At 51.1% G+C, this 12,573-nt stretch overlaps 1 protein-coding gene across 4 annotated transcripts in view; it reads left to right on the top strand.

The window, feature by feature from the left end:
• The window catches only part of KCNT1 (potassium sodium-activated channel subfamily T member 1), a 107,227-nt gene that overhangs the window by 8,086 nt on the left and 86,568 nt on the right, over nucleotides 1-12,573 (top strand). The gene's annotated exons all lie outside the window — the stretch shown is intronic.

Below are 12,573 nucleotides of genomic sequence, written 5' to 3'. Positions count from 1 at the left end.
CTCCTCGGTTCTGATAGGGCCTTCTCCATCACCCCTCAGTTCTAAGAGAGCCTCCTCCTTCACCCCTCAGTTCTGATAGGGCCTCCTCCTTCATCCCTCGGTTCTGACAGAGCCTCCTCCATCACCCCTCGGTTCTGACAGAGCCTCCTCCATCACCCCTCGGTTCTGACAGAGCCTCCTCCATCACCCCTCGGTTCTGATAGGGCCTCCTCCATCACCCCTCAGTTCTGATAGGGCCTCCTCCTTCACCCCTTGGCTCTGACAGAGCTTCCTCCTTCACCCCTCGGTTCTGACACAGCCTCCTCCATCACCCCTCAGTTCTGATAGGGCCTCCTCCATCACCCCTCGGTTCTGACAGGGCCTCCTCCATCACCTCTTGGTTCTGACAGAGCCTCCTCCATAACCCCTCGGTTCTGACAGAGCCTCCTTCTTCACCCCTCGGTTCTGATAGAGCCTCCTCCATCGCCCCTCGGTTCTGATAGGGCCTCCTCCATCGCCCCTCGGTTCTGATAGGGCCTCCTCCATCACCCCTCGGTTCTGACAGAGCATCCTCCATCACCCCTCGGTTCTGACAGAGCCTCCTCCATCACCCCTCGGTTCTGATAGGGCCTCCTCCATCACCCCTCGGTTCTGACAGAGCCTCCTCCATCACCCCTCGGTTCTGATAGGGCCTCCTCCATCACCCCTCGGTTCTGACAGAGCATCCTCCATCACCCCTCGGTTCTGACAGAGCCTCCTCCATCACCCCTCGGTTCTGATAGGGCCTCCTCCATCACCCCTCGGTTCTGACAGAGCCTCCTCCATCACCCCTCGGTTCTGATAGGGCCTCCTCCATCACCCCTCGGTTCTGACAGAGCCTCCTCCATCACCCCTCGGTTCTGATAGGGCCTCCTCCATCACCCCTCGGTTCTGACAGAGCCTCCTCCATCACCCCTCGGTTCTGATAGGGCCTCCTCCATCGCCCCTCGGTTCTGATAGGGCCTCCTCCATCACCCCTCGGTTCTGACAGAGCCTCCTCCATCACCCCTCGGTTCTGATAGGGCCTCCTCCATCGCCCCTCGGTTCTGATAGGGCCTCCTCCATCACCCCTCGGTTCTGATAGGGCCTCCTCCATCGCCCCTCGGTTCTGACAGAGCCTCCTCCATCACCCCTCGGTTCTGATAGGGCCTCCTCCATCGCCCCTCGGTTCTGACAGAGCCTCCTCCATCGCCCCTCGGTTCTGATAGGGCCTCCTCCATCGCCCCTCGGTTCTGATAGGGCCTCCTCCATCACCCCTCGGTTCTGACAGAGCCTCCTCCATCACCCCTCGGTTCTGATAGGGCCTCCTCCATCGCCCCTCGGTTCTGATAGGGCCTCCTCCATCACCCCTCGGTTCTGACAGAGCCTCCTCCATCACCCCTCGGTTCTGATAGGGCCTCCTCCATCACCCCTCGGTTCTGACAGAGCCTCCTCCATCACCCCTCGGTTCTGATAGGGCCTCCTCCATCACCCCTCGGTTCTGACAGAGCATCCTCCATCACCCCTCGGTTCTGACAGAGCCTCCTCCATCACCCCTCGGTTCTGACAGAGCATCCTCCATCACCCCTCGGTTCTGACAGAGCCCGAGAGCCCTCGGCTGCTCTTTTGCTTTCCCACCGCATCTGCCTTTCCCTCTGCCAAACCCCGAGCTTCTGTGGCTGTGGGCCAGGCAGATCTGGTCCCTCGGTTCTCACACCCACATGGGCCATTCTGGCACATTTACTCTGCAGCGGAGCTTTTGATACAATTTGCCGAATTTTGAGCCAACAGTGTGCTGTTGTTTGGAGCTGATTGAGCATTTGTTTGGAGAGTGGATTGTCGAGCACCCACGAACGTGACCTCTGCCTCCCCTTCCTCATAGCCTGTCCCTCTTGGGGGACCAGTGGTCCTATACGTTCTGGCCACGTGTAGGTCCGGGCACTTTCATTTTGGCGGCTGCTGGAAGCAGGGTCCTTCTTCCCTGTGTTGCTTTCTGATTCATTCTTGTTTTGCCTTTGGTTTGTGTTTCACCCTTTTTTAGATGCTTTTATTTGTTCTCAATCATTTTCAATTGGTTCTCCTGGTTTTCTAGGTAAATATTTATACCAACTGCAAATCATTGCCACCCGTTTCTCCCTTTCCTGTGTGCATGCCTTGTGATGGTCAAGGTTATGTGGCAACTTGGCTAGGCAGCAGTTCTCAGCAGGTTGGCAGCTCTTACGTAATCATGCTCCATTTTGTGATTTGACGTGAGTAGCCAATCAGTTGAAAGGGGAGTTTCCTGGGGGTGTGACCTGCATCCAATATGTATGGATGCTCTGGCAAAGCTTGCTCTCTCTGGATCCTGCATCCAACTCGTCATCCTCTGACCCCCGATTCTTGGGATGTGAGCCAGCAGCCTGCTGTCTGACCTGTCGACTTTGGGATTTGCCAACTCCCACAGCCCTGTGAGCCAGCAGCCTGCCACCTGACCTGCAGATTTTGGATTCCTCAGCCTCTGCAAACACATGAGTCAGGAGAAGCCTCCAGCCTGACAAGAGACCCACAGTTTTGGGACTTGCCAGCCTCCACAACTGTGTGAGCCATTTCCTTAAAATAAATTTTTTTGTCTATATATACAAATACATATATATGTATCTGTATGTGTCTTTGTGTATATATATATACACATACATATATACACACACACTCACACACACTTCACTGGTTTTCCTCCTCTAGAGAACCCAGCCTAAGACATGCCTCTTATTCTTTCTTTCATCCTCATTGTGTGGGCCAGGACTTCCAGTACTGTGGTGGTAGGTGACTGAAACTTGGGATGGGGACATATGGGCAGATAATCCGGAAGCTGGGGACACTAAGCACCTAAATTCCATGGAAATGCTCAGGGCAACAGAGCCAGCCTCTTTCTCCCATTTGAAGAGATTACTCCATCTTTGTCTGCTAAACCACCCTCCCCAGTGAAACCATTATCCCTTCCACATCCACCTGATGAGTTTAACCCAGCTGTACCTGAAGAGTCTTTGTCTGAGTTATCACCTGCGGAGTTGGCTGGAGCGTTCCCTGAGGCAGATGCCTTACAAGACTATGCTAAATCACCCCAGGATCCACTCCCACCACTCATTTTTGCTTCTAGACCTATAAGTAGATTTAAGTCCCAGTGAACCCCAAAAAGTGAAGTACAAAGTGTAACCCAGGAGGAAGTACACCACACTCTAAAAGAACGGCTTGACTTTTCTTATACGTACAAACAGAAACCAGGGAATATGTGTGGGAATGGCTATTAAGGGTGTGGGATAAAGGTGCTAGGAACATAAAGATGGAGCAGTCTGAGTTTACTGATATGGGCCCACTAAGCACAGATTCTTCATTCAGTGTTTCAGCTCGAGAGGTTAGGAAAGGATCTAACAGTTTATTTGGTTGTGTTGCTGAAGCGTGGATTACACAGTGGCCTACACTAAATAGAGTTAAGTACCAGACCTGTCTTCATATACTGTAGAAGAAGGTATCCAAGGGCTTAGAAAAATTGGCCTGCTAGAGTGGATTTATCAGGTTAGACCCGCAGACCCACATGTGGAGCGCCCAGAGGGCATACCCTTTACCACAACTGTGAGGAGCAAATTTGTGAAGGGAGCCCCAGCATCTTTGAAGACTGCTGTGATTGCCGTTTTATGTAAGTCAGATTTGACAGTGGGAACATCCCTAACTGAATTAAGACACCTAATTACAATGGGGTTGGTTGGACCCCTTGGTGTTAGGGGCCAAGAGCTGGCACTCAGTTGACAAAGACAAGGTGGACGTGGTTACCGTAATGGACAGCGGAATCAAAGCAGTCATCAGAATAGTCTGATTCATAGGCACTTATGGCCTTGGCTACTTAGTCGTGGTGTCTCTAGGAGTGAAAGAGATGGGAAACCTATGAAATATTTACTTGATTTGTACAAGCAGAAGAATTTTAGCTCACGTAAATGGCCCTTGTCTTAGTCATCTATTGCTGCTGTAACAGAAATACTACAAGTGGATATCTTTAACAAACAAGTTTATTCCCTCAAAGTCCAGTAGGCTAGAAGTCTGCATGCAGGATGCCAGCTCCAGGGGAAGACTGTCTTTCTCTCTGTTGGCTCTGGAGGAAGGTCCTTGTCATCAGCCTTCCCTTGCTCTGGGAGCATCTCGCAGCAGGAACCTCAGGTCCGAGGGACACGCTCTGCTCCTGGCACTGCTTTCTTGGTGGTATGAGGTCCCCATGTCTCTCTGCTCACTTCTCTCTTTTATATCTCAAAAGAGATTGACTTAAGACACTGTCTAATCTTGCAGATCTCATCAATATAACTGCCACTAACCCATCTCATTACATCGTAGTGGTAGAATTTAAGACACGTAGGGAAATCACAACAGATGACAAAATGGTAGACAGTCATACAATGCTGGGAATCATGACCTAGCCAAGTCGACAGATATTTTTGGAGGACATAATTCAAACCATGACAGCAGTCTAACTTGAATCACTAGAATAGAGAGTCATGGCCCCTCAATTAATTCCTAGACTTGAGCCAGTTTACAGGCCCACAACCCCTTGAATGAAAGAGAGGCCTGGTTCCCTTGAGGAAAGACCTCACTGCACTGCCCAAAATTTATGCTGTTAATCTTTCTTTCAGCCTTCCTCAAAGGGATCTACAGCCTTTTAGGAGAGTGACTATTCATTTTGGAAAAGGAAATAATCAAATTTGGGGGATATTACCAGGTACTGGCTCTGAGCTGACACTAATCCCAGGAGACCCAAAATGTCACTGTGGCCCACCAGTCAGAGTGGGGCATATGGAGGTCAGGTAATTAATGTAGTCTTGGCTCATGTCCATCTCACAGTAGGTCCAGTGGGTCCCCAAATCCATCCTGTAGTGATTTCCCCAGTTCTGGAATGCAAAATTGGAACAGATATACTCAGCAACTGGCAGAACCACCACATTGGATCCCTGACGAATAGAATAAGGGCCATTATGGTAGGAACAGCCAGGTGGCAGCCATTAGAACTGCCCCTACCTAAGAAAATAGTAAACCAAGAGAAATACCATGTTCCTGGATGGATGGCAGAGATTACTGCCACCACCAAGGACTTGAAGGATGCAATTGAAGGGCCATTACAGTGATGACATTATGCTGACTGGACCTAGTAAGGAAGCGTGTCAATGACTCTGTAGTTACTGGTAAAACATTTACATGCTAAACCAAAAAAAACCCACTGCCGTGGAGTCGATTCCGACTCACAGCGACCCTATAGGACAGAGTAGAGCTGCCCCATAGAGTTTCCAAGGACCGCCTGGCGGATTCAAACTGCCAACCTTTTGGTTAGCAGCCGTAGCACTTAACCACTACACCACCAGGGTTTCCATTAACCACTACACCACCAGGGTTTCCATTTGCATGCTAGAGGGTGGGAAATTAATCCCACAAAAATTCAGGCACCTTCCACCACAGTGAAATTTCTAGAGGCCCAGTGATGTGGGTCATGTCAAGATATTCCATCTAAAGTGAAGGGTAAGTTATTGCCTCTGGCTCCTCCCACAACTAAAAAGGAGGCACAATGCCTAGTGGGCCTCTTTGAATTTTGATGGCAACAGATCTCTCATTTGCGTGTGCTACCAAGCGAATAGAAAAGCTGCTAGTTTTGGGTGGAGCCCAGAACAAGAGAAGGCTCTGCAACAGGTTCAGGCTGTCGTTCAAACCGCTCTGCTACTAGGGCCACATGATTCGGCTGATCCAGTGGTTCTTGAAGTGCCCGTGGCAGACGGAGATGCTGTCTAGAGTCTTTGGCAGGCCCTTATTGGTGAATCACAGTGCAGACCCTTAGGATTTTGGAGCAAAGCCCTGCCATCCTCTCAAAAGGAGTGTGGGTAGCTACTCTCCTCTTGAGAAACAGCTTTTGACTTGTTACTGGGCCTTAGTAGAGGCTGAATGCTTAGCCATGAGCCACCAAGTCACTCTGCAGCCTGAGCTGCCCATTATGAACTGGGTGCTGTCTGACCCACAGAGCCATAAAGTTGGACATGCACAGCATCGCTCCATCTTTAAATGAAGCGGTGTATACGAGATTGGTCCCGAGCAGGACCTGAAGGCACAAGTCAGTTGCATGAGGAAGTGGCCCAAAACCCATGGTCCCCACTCCTGTCACATTACCTTCTTTCTCCCAGAGTGCACGTATGGCCTCATGGGGAGTTCCTTACTATCAGTTGACTGAAGAAGAGAAAACTTGTGCCTGGTTTACCGATGGTTCTGAGCAGTATGTAGGCACCAGTTCAAAGTGGACAGTGGCTGACTGCAGCCCTTCTGGGACCTCCCCGAAGGACAGTGGTGAAGAGAAATTCTCCCAGTGGGTAGAACTCCGAGCAGTGCACCTGGTTGTTCACTTTGCTTGGAAGGAGAAATGGCCAGATGTGCGATTGTGTGCTGATTTGTGGGCTGTGGCCAATGAATGGTTTGGCTGAATGATCAGGGACTTGGAAGGAACGATCCTCCCAAGGGGGGAATGGTCCCACTGGGAGACACAACACTGGTTCTATTGAACTGGAAGTTAAGAATGCCGCTTGGCCACTTTGGGCTCGTCATGTCTCTGGATCAACAGGCAAAGAAGGGAGTTGCTGTATTGGTTGGTGTGATAGATCCAGATTACCCAGGGGAAATTGGATTGATACTACATAATGGAGGTAAAGAAGATCATGTCTGGAATACAGGAGATTCCTTAGACATCTCTTAGTACTACCATGCCCTGTGAATAAAGTCAGTGGAAAACTACAGCAACCCCATTCTGACATGACTACTAATGGAATGAAGGTTTGGGTCACCCTATGAGGTAAAGAACTACGACCAGCTTATGGCAAAGGGAATATGGAACAGATGGTGGAAAAAGGTAGTTCTGAATACCACCTACAATCACGTGACCAGTTGCAGAAACGAAGACTATAATTGCTTTAGCTATTTCTTCTTTGGTTTGTTATAAGTTTATTAGTGCACATACTGCAAATATCTTTTTCTTCCCTCCCTTATTCCATTACTTATTGTAAAATATAAGATGTAAACAGGGCTAGTGTGTTTCCCGTTGTAGGAATGTTAGTGGTATCATGTTAGGCACATGTATGACTATAATTGCCTTTATTTAAAGATTACATATAGTCCAAGGAGATGTGTACAAGTGCCAAGTTGACAAGGATAGGCTGTGATGGTTAGGGTTATGTGTCAGCTTGGCTGGGCCATGATTCTCAGGGGTTTGGCAGATATTATGTAACAATCATCCTACATTTTGTGACCTGATATAAGCAGCCCATCAGTTGAAAGGGGAGTTTCCTTGGGGGTGTGGCTGCATCCAATATATATGTATGTCCTGGCAAAGCTTGTTCTCTCTGGATCTTGCATCCAACTCATCATCCTCTGACCACCGGTTCTTGGGATGCCTTGGTTCTTGAGCCAGCAGCCTTCCATCTGACCTATAGATTTTGGGGTTTGCCAGCTCCCAAAGCCCTGTGAGCCAGCACCCTGCTCTCTGACCTGCTGATTTTGGGTTTGTCAGACCCTGTAACCATGTGAGTCAAGAGAATCCTCCATCCTGACATGTGATCCACAGATTTGGGACTTGGCAGCCTGTACAACTGCATGAGCCATTTCCTTGAAATAAATCTGTCTTTCTCTGTCTCTCTCTCTATATGTATGTATGTATATATATGTATATATAATATGCTTCATTTGTTTTGCTCTTCTAGAGAACCCAGCTGTCTTAGTTATCCAGTGCTGCTGTAACAGAAATACCACAAGTGGATGGCTTTAGCAATAGAAGTTTATTCTTTCACAGTCTAATAGGCTAGAAGTCCGAATTCAGGACGCCAGCTCCAGGGGATGGCTTTCTCTCTCTGTAAGCTCTGGAGGAAAATTCCTTGCCATCAATCTTCCCCTGGTCTAGGAGCTTCTCAGCATAGGAACCTCAGGTCCAAAGGACACTCTCTGCTCCCGTTGTTGCTTTCTTGGTGGTTAGAGATCCCCCCGACTCTCTACTCGTTCTCTCTTTTATATGTCAAAATAGATTGACACAACCTAATCTTGTAGATTGAGCCCTGTCTCATTAACATAACTGCCTCTAATCCTCCCTGGTTAACATCACAGAGGGAGGATTTGCAACACATAGGAAAATCACATCAGACAACAAATGGTGGACAGTCTCACAATACTGGAAATCATGGCCTAGCCAAGTTGACACATATTTTGGGGGACACAATTCAATCCATGACACCGGCCTAAGACATGCCTCTTATTCTTTTGTCTTCATTGCATGGGCCAGGACTTCCATTATTGCGGTGGCGGGTGACCTTGTTTGTGTTCCGAACTTGAGTGGGAGTGCCACCAATATTTCACCAATGTGCTCCATGTTTGCTTAGTTCTGGTCGGTTCCTCTTGTTGTTGTTAAACACGTTAAGGCTGTTGCCCTCTGTATGGAATTTTGTAGTGAATTTTGGATCCTAACGAGCCCTTTTTCTGCGTGTATTGACATGATCATGTGGATATTCTACTTGTTCTGTTAACACAGTGACGTGCACTGCATTTTTTAGGTAAATCCTATTCAGTTTTGGCAGTGTATTATGGTTTTCATACATTACTGGATTCCATTTGCTTATAGTATATTTAGGATTATTGCATGTATAGTCAGAAGAGAGGTTGCCTAATCTCTCCTTTTGTGCTGTCCGTGTCTGATTTTGGTGGTGTGACTAGGCCAGCCTTGTACAATAAGCAGAGTGGCTTCCATTTTCTCCTTTGCTTTGGGGTGGTTTGACTGACACTGCAGAACTTGGCTGTAAAACCATTGGGGCCCGGTGCCTTTGTGGGAGAAGCGTATCTTTGAACACTTTACTAAGCATTCAGTCCTGATCACTGTATTAGTTTTGCTGGGCTGCCGTAGCAAAGTACCATAAACTGGGGGCCTTAAAACAACGGAAATTCATTCTCTCACAATTCTGGAGGCCAGAAATCCAAATTCAGGGGGTCAGCAGGGCCATGTTCTTTCTGAAGGCTCTAGGGGAAGAGCCTTCTTGTCTCTCCCAGCTTCTGGTGGCCCCAGGTGTTCCTTGGCTTGTAGCTGCATCTTCAGACAGCCTTCTTTCCCTGTGTGTCTCTGTGTCTCTTCTCCTCCTTTATAAGGACAGCACTCAGGTGGGATTAGGACCCACCCTATCCAGTAGCACCTCATAACTGATGACATCTGTAAAAACCCTATTTCCAAACAAGGTCACATTCACAGGTACGGGGGGTTAGGACGTCAACATACCTTCTCAGGGGACACAATTCAATCCATAACAACCACCAAGCGGGCAGGTATGGGAGAGACAGAGAGGCAGAAAACTCTGGCCATCAGAGCATAGGCTGCATAGCCTAGTGGTGAATGAGAAGGCTGCAGAGTCAACCTGGGGCTAAGTCCTCCCCCCAGCCCACGCTTCTGCATCGCCAACAGTGATGGTGATGATCCTGGGATCCGATCGCTTGGCTCACCGCGGTACCTGGATCGCAGCTGGCGCCAGGTGATGGCAGCTGGCGATGGTGCTCCAACCTCGGGCTGGAGGGCGGGGAGCACAGCTGGGGTGCACTGAGCTTCCTGCTGTGTGGCTGGGGCGCGGCCTCCTCCTCCCCCTGGTTTCTCTGCCTAGGCTCTCAGGGTGTGGTGCAAGCGAGTGCCCCAAAGGTGCCTCCAACTGACCTGTGAGGATGTGACAGGGCACTGGCCACCCCGAAGCTGAGACCGAGCCTTTGCCTTGCTCTCTGGAGCTCGGTCAGACTGCTGGCCAAGCAGCCTGAGTGGCCACCTGACGTGTATACTAAGTACTAACCATGCTAAGGACTGCACACTTACTACTTATTATGGGTTGAATTGTGTCCCCCCAACAATGTGTGTCGCCTTGGCTAGGCCACAATTCCCAGTATTGTGTGATTGTCCACCATTTTGTCATCTGATGTGATTTTCCTATGTGTTGTAAAGCCCTTCTCTATGATGTTAATGAGATGGGATTAGTGGCAGTATGTTAATGAGGCAGGACTAAACCTACAAGATTAGATTGTGTCTTAAACCAATCTCTTTTGAGATATGAAGGAATGAAGCCAGCAGAGAGATGTGGGGACCTCATACCACCAAGAAATTATAGCCAGGAGAGCGCGTCCTTTGGACCTGGGGTCCCTGCACTGAGAAGCTCCTAGAGCAGGGAAAGATTGATGACAAGGACCTTCCCCCAGAGCCAACAGAGACAGAAAGCCTTTCCCTGAAACTGGCACCCTGAATTCGGACTTCTAGCCTCCTAAACTGTGAGAGAATAGATTTCTCTTTGTTAAATCCATCCACTTGTGGTATTTCTGTTATAGCAGCACTAGGTGACCAAGACACTATCTCTCTTCATCTTCACCGTCACCCCAGAGGGTAATGGCATCCATGTACAGATGGGGAATCAGCCTCAGGCAGATGAAGTGACTTGCCCAGGGCCACCTGGCTAGGACTGATGGAGCCAGGTCTGGGCCACACTGTTATCGTCAGGCCCCCTGCGGGTTCCCCTAGTAGGGTCCACCCCAGCCTCCGCCTAGGAGGTGGGACCACCCTCCTGTTGGCCTGCCCTGGCTCCCAGGGCACAGCGTGTCCCATAGCAGGGCTGACACCTGTCCCCAGGAATTCCATCTGGAAGGGATGGCCTGGATCTGGAGGTGTACGCTATCCTGAACTGCATACCCCTGAGTTCTTGTGCAACTGATAATTCTTTGGTGCAGCCACCAACAAGGTAAGGGGGAGCCCAGGGGTAAAAGGGTAACGTGTTCAGGACCTGGGAGAGGAGACTACATCACACAGGGGAGAAGGCAGAGGGAAAGAGGTGCAAAGAGGCAGAGTGGGAGGCTACCCCAGGGTCTCCTTTTGCCCCCACCCCAGCCATCTAGGCTTCTGCGGGGCTGCACTGTACCCTTGCTGCTGTCCTGCCCAGATGGCTCATTGTCCAGGTCTTCACACTCTGTGAGGGTGCAGGGCAGTTGCCCAGCCAAGTGCCGAGCACCTCCTACCTCAGGCACATTTCCCAGTGACCTGGCAGCCCCTGTCCCTTGGCTAGCACACAGCCAAAAGCGTGGAGCTTCGCTCTGCTGGGGAGGCAGTGGGGTGCCAGGAGGCCTGTGGGATGCCTGTCCGCAGCCTTCACACCTGACCATCACCACAGCACCACCGTGAGGGGGCAGCCTGGCCACGTAGTGGGGGGCAGGTCTTGGGACTCCTGCTACAAACAGGGGACCCCACCCTTGATCCCTTCCCTGGAAGCCCATAGCAGTGCCAAAGGGCAAGGGTGGCAGAGGCAGCCAGGGCTGGGAAACTGGGGGTGTCGCCATTGGAAGGGGCTTACAGTATAAACCAACCCGAGAACTATAGCCCCAACCCGCATCCACATGGTCCCTTCCTCCGCCACCCCACACCTCCCAGCCACCTCCTGACTAAAGAAAAACACTGGCCACACTGACACAATTAGGAAAATGTGATCTCTCCAACACTGCCAGGTCCCGGGGTTGACCTGTGACCCTGGGAGAACAGGGTGGGGGAGGCAGTTTGCTGGCAGCTCAGGACCGGGACGGTCTGTGGAGCATCTCCACATCTGTAGGATGGGGGTACCCACGCTTGCCTGCCTGCTGTCTGGGTGGGAGTGGGGGACATGGGTCAGGTGTTCAATGGAGCTCAGGCTATGCACTTTCCCTTCTCAACTGGAGGGTGTCATAGTGGGCACTTGGGCCCCGGGGACCAGGTGAGTGCCACCTCTCCTGGTCTCAGTACACTGCCCTCGCTGCCCCAGAACAGAGAGCTGAGTGTGGTCGGCAAAGTCCAGCCAGCCTCCCCCTTCTAACCTCTCCCCACCCCACCTACTAGTCGCGAACCTAAGACGTGCCCTGGGTGGGAAGAGATCCTTCACCCCCTCAGCTGGTCCTGCCCACCCTGGATTGGCTTGGAAGGGAGCCGGGAGGCCTGTCCTGGGTCCATGTAGAGTTACAACCTTCCCCAGGGGTCTGTCTTCCAGGGTCTGCTCTGCTCAAGGGTCGGCTCTTCCCGGGCGTCTACCCTGTGTGGGTGTCTGCCCTGTCCGGAGGTCTCTGTTCTTAGAGGAGGCAGGTGGGGACGATGCTTAGTCTGGAGGCTGAGGGTGTGGGAAGAACCTCTGCCTCACACATTTCCCACAGAGTGCCAGGAGCCCTCAGTGCTGATTGGGGTCAGGGACCTGGGATCTAGCTCGACCTCCCTCTGGCGCTGATGCCTCAGCTTCAGTTGCCATCTGTACCTTGGGGGCTGTCTGTGCTGACCTCAGGCATGGCTGGGAAACTGTTTTGGTGGGAGTCAGGTGCCTCGTGCTGTGAGGGGGCTTGTGTTGCAAGGGGGCCTGAAAGGAGGCTGTGATCCCCGATTTGAGGGCTGAGGGGTCCTAGAGCCCCACAACAAGGCTAGTGTGCAAGGGGCTTTGGGGACTGCTGTCTGTGGAGGCTGGGAACTGGGGGCCTTGGATGGCTGTTCTGCCACCTGGCTCTGGAGCCCCAGGTGGG

Source organism: Loxodonta africana, chromosome 9 (genome assembly GCF_030014295.1).
Source record: "Loxodonta africana isolate mLoxAfr1 chromosome 9, mLoxAfr1.hap2, whole genome shotgun sequence".
Taxonomy (NCBI): Eukaryota; Metazoa; Chordata; class Mammalia; order Proboscidea; family Elephantidae; genus Loxodonta; species Loxodonta africana.
This window is presented reverse-complemented; position numbering and strand designations above follow the sequence as displayed.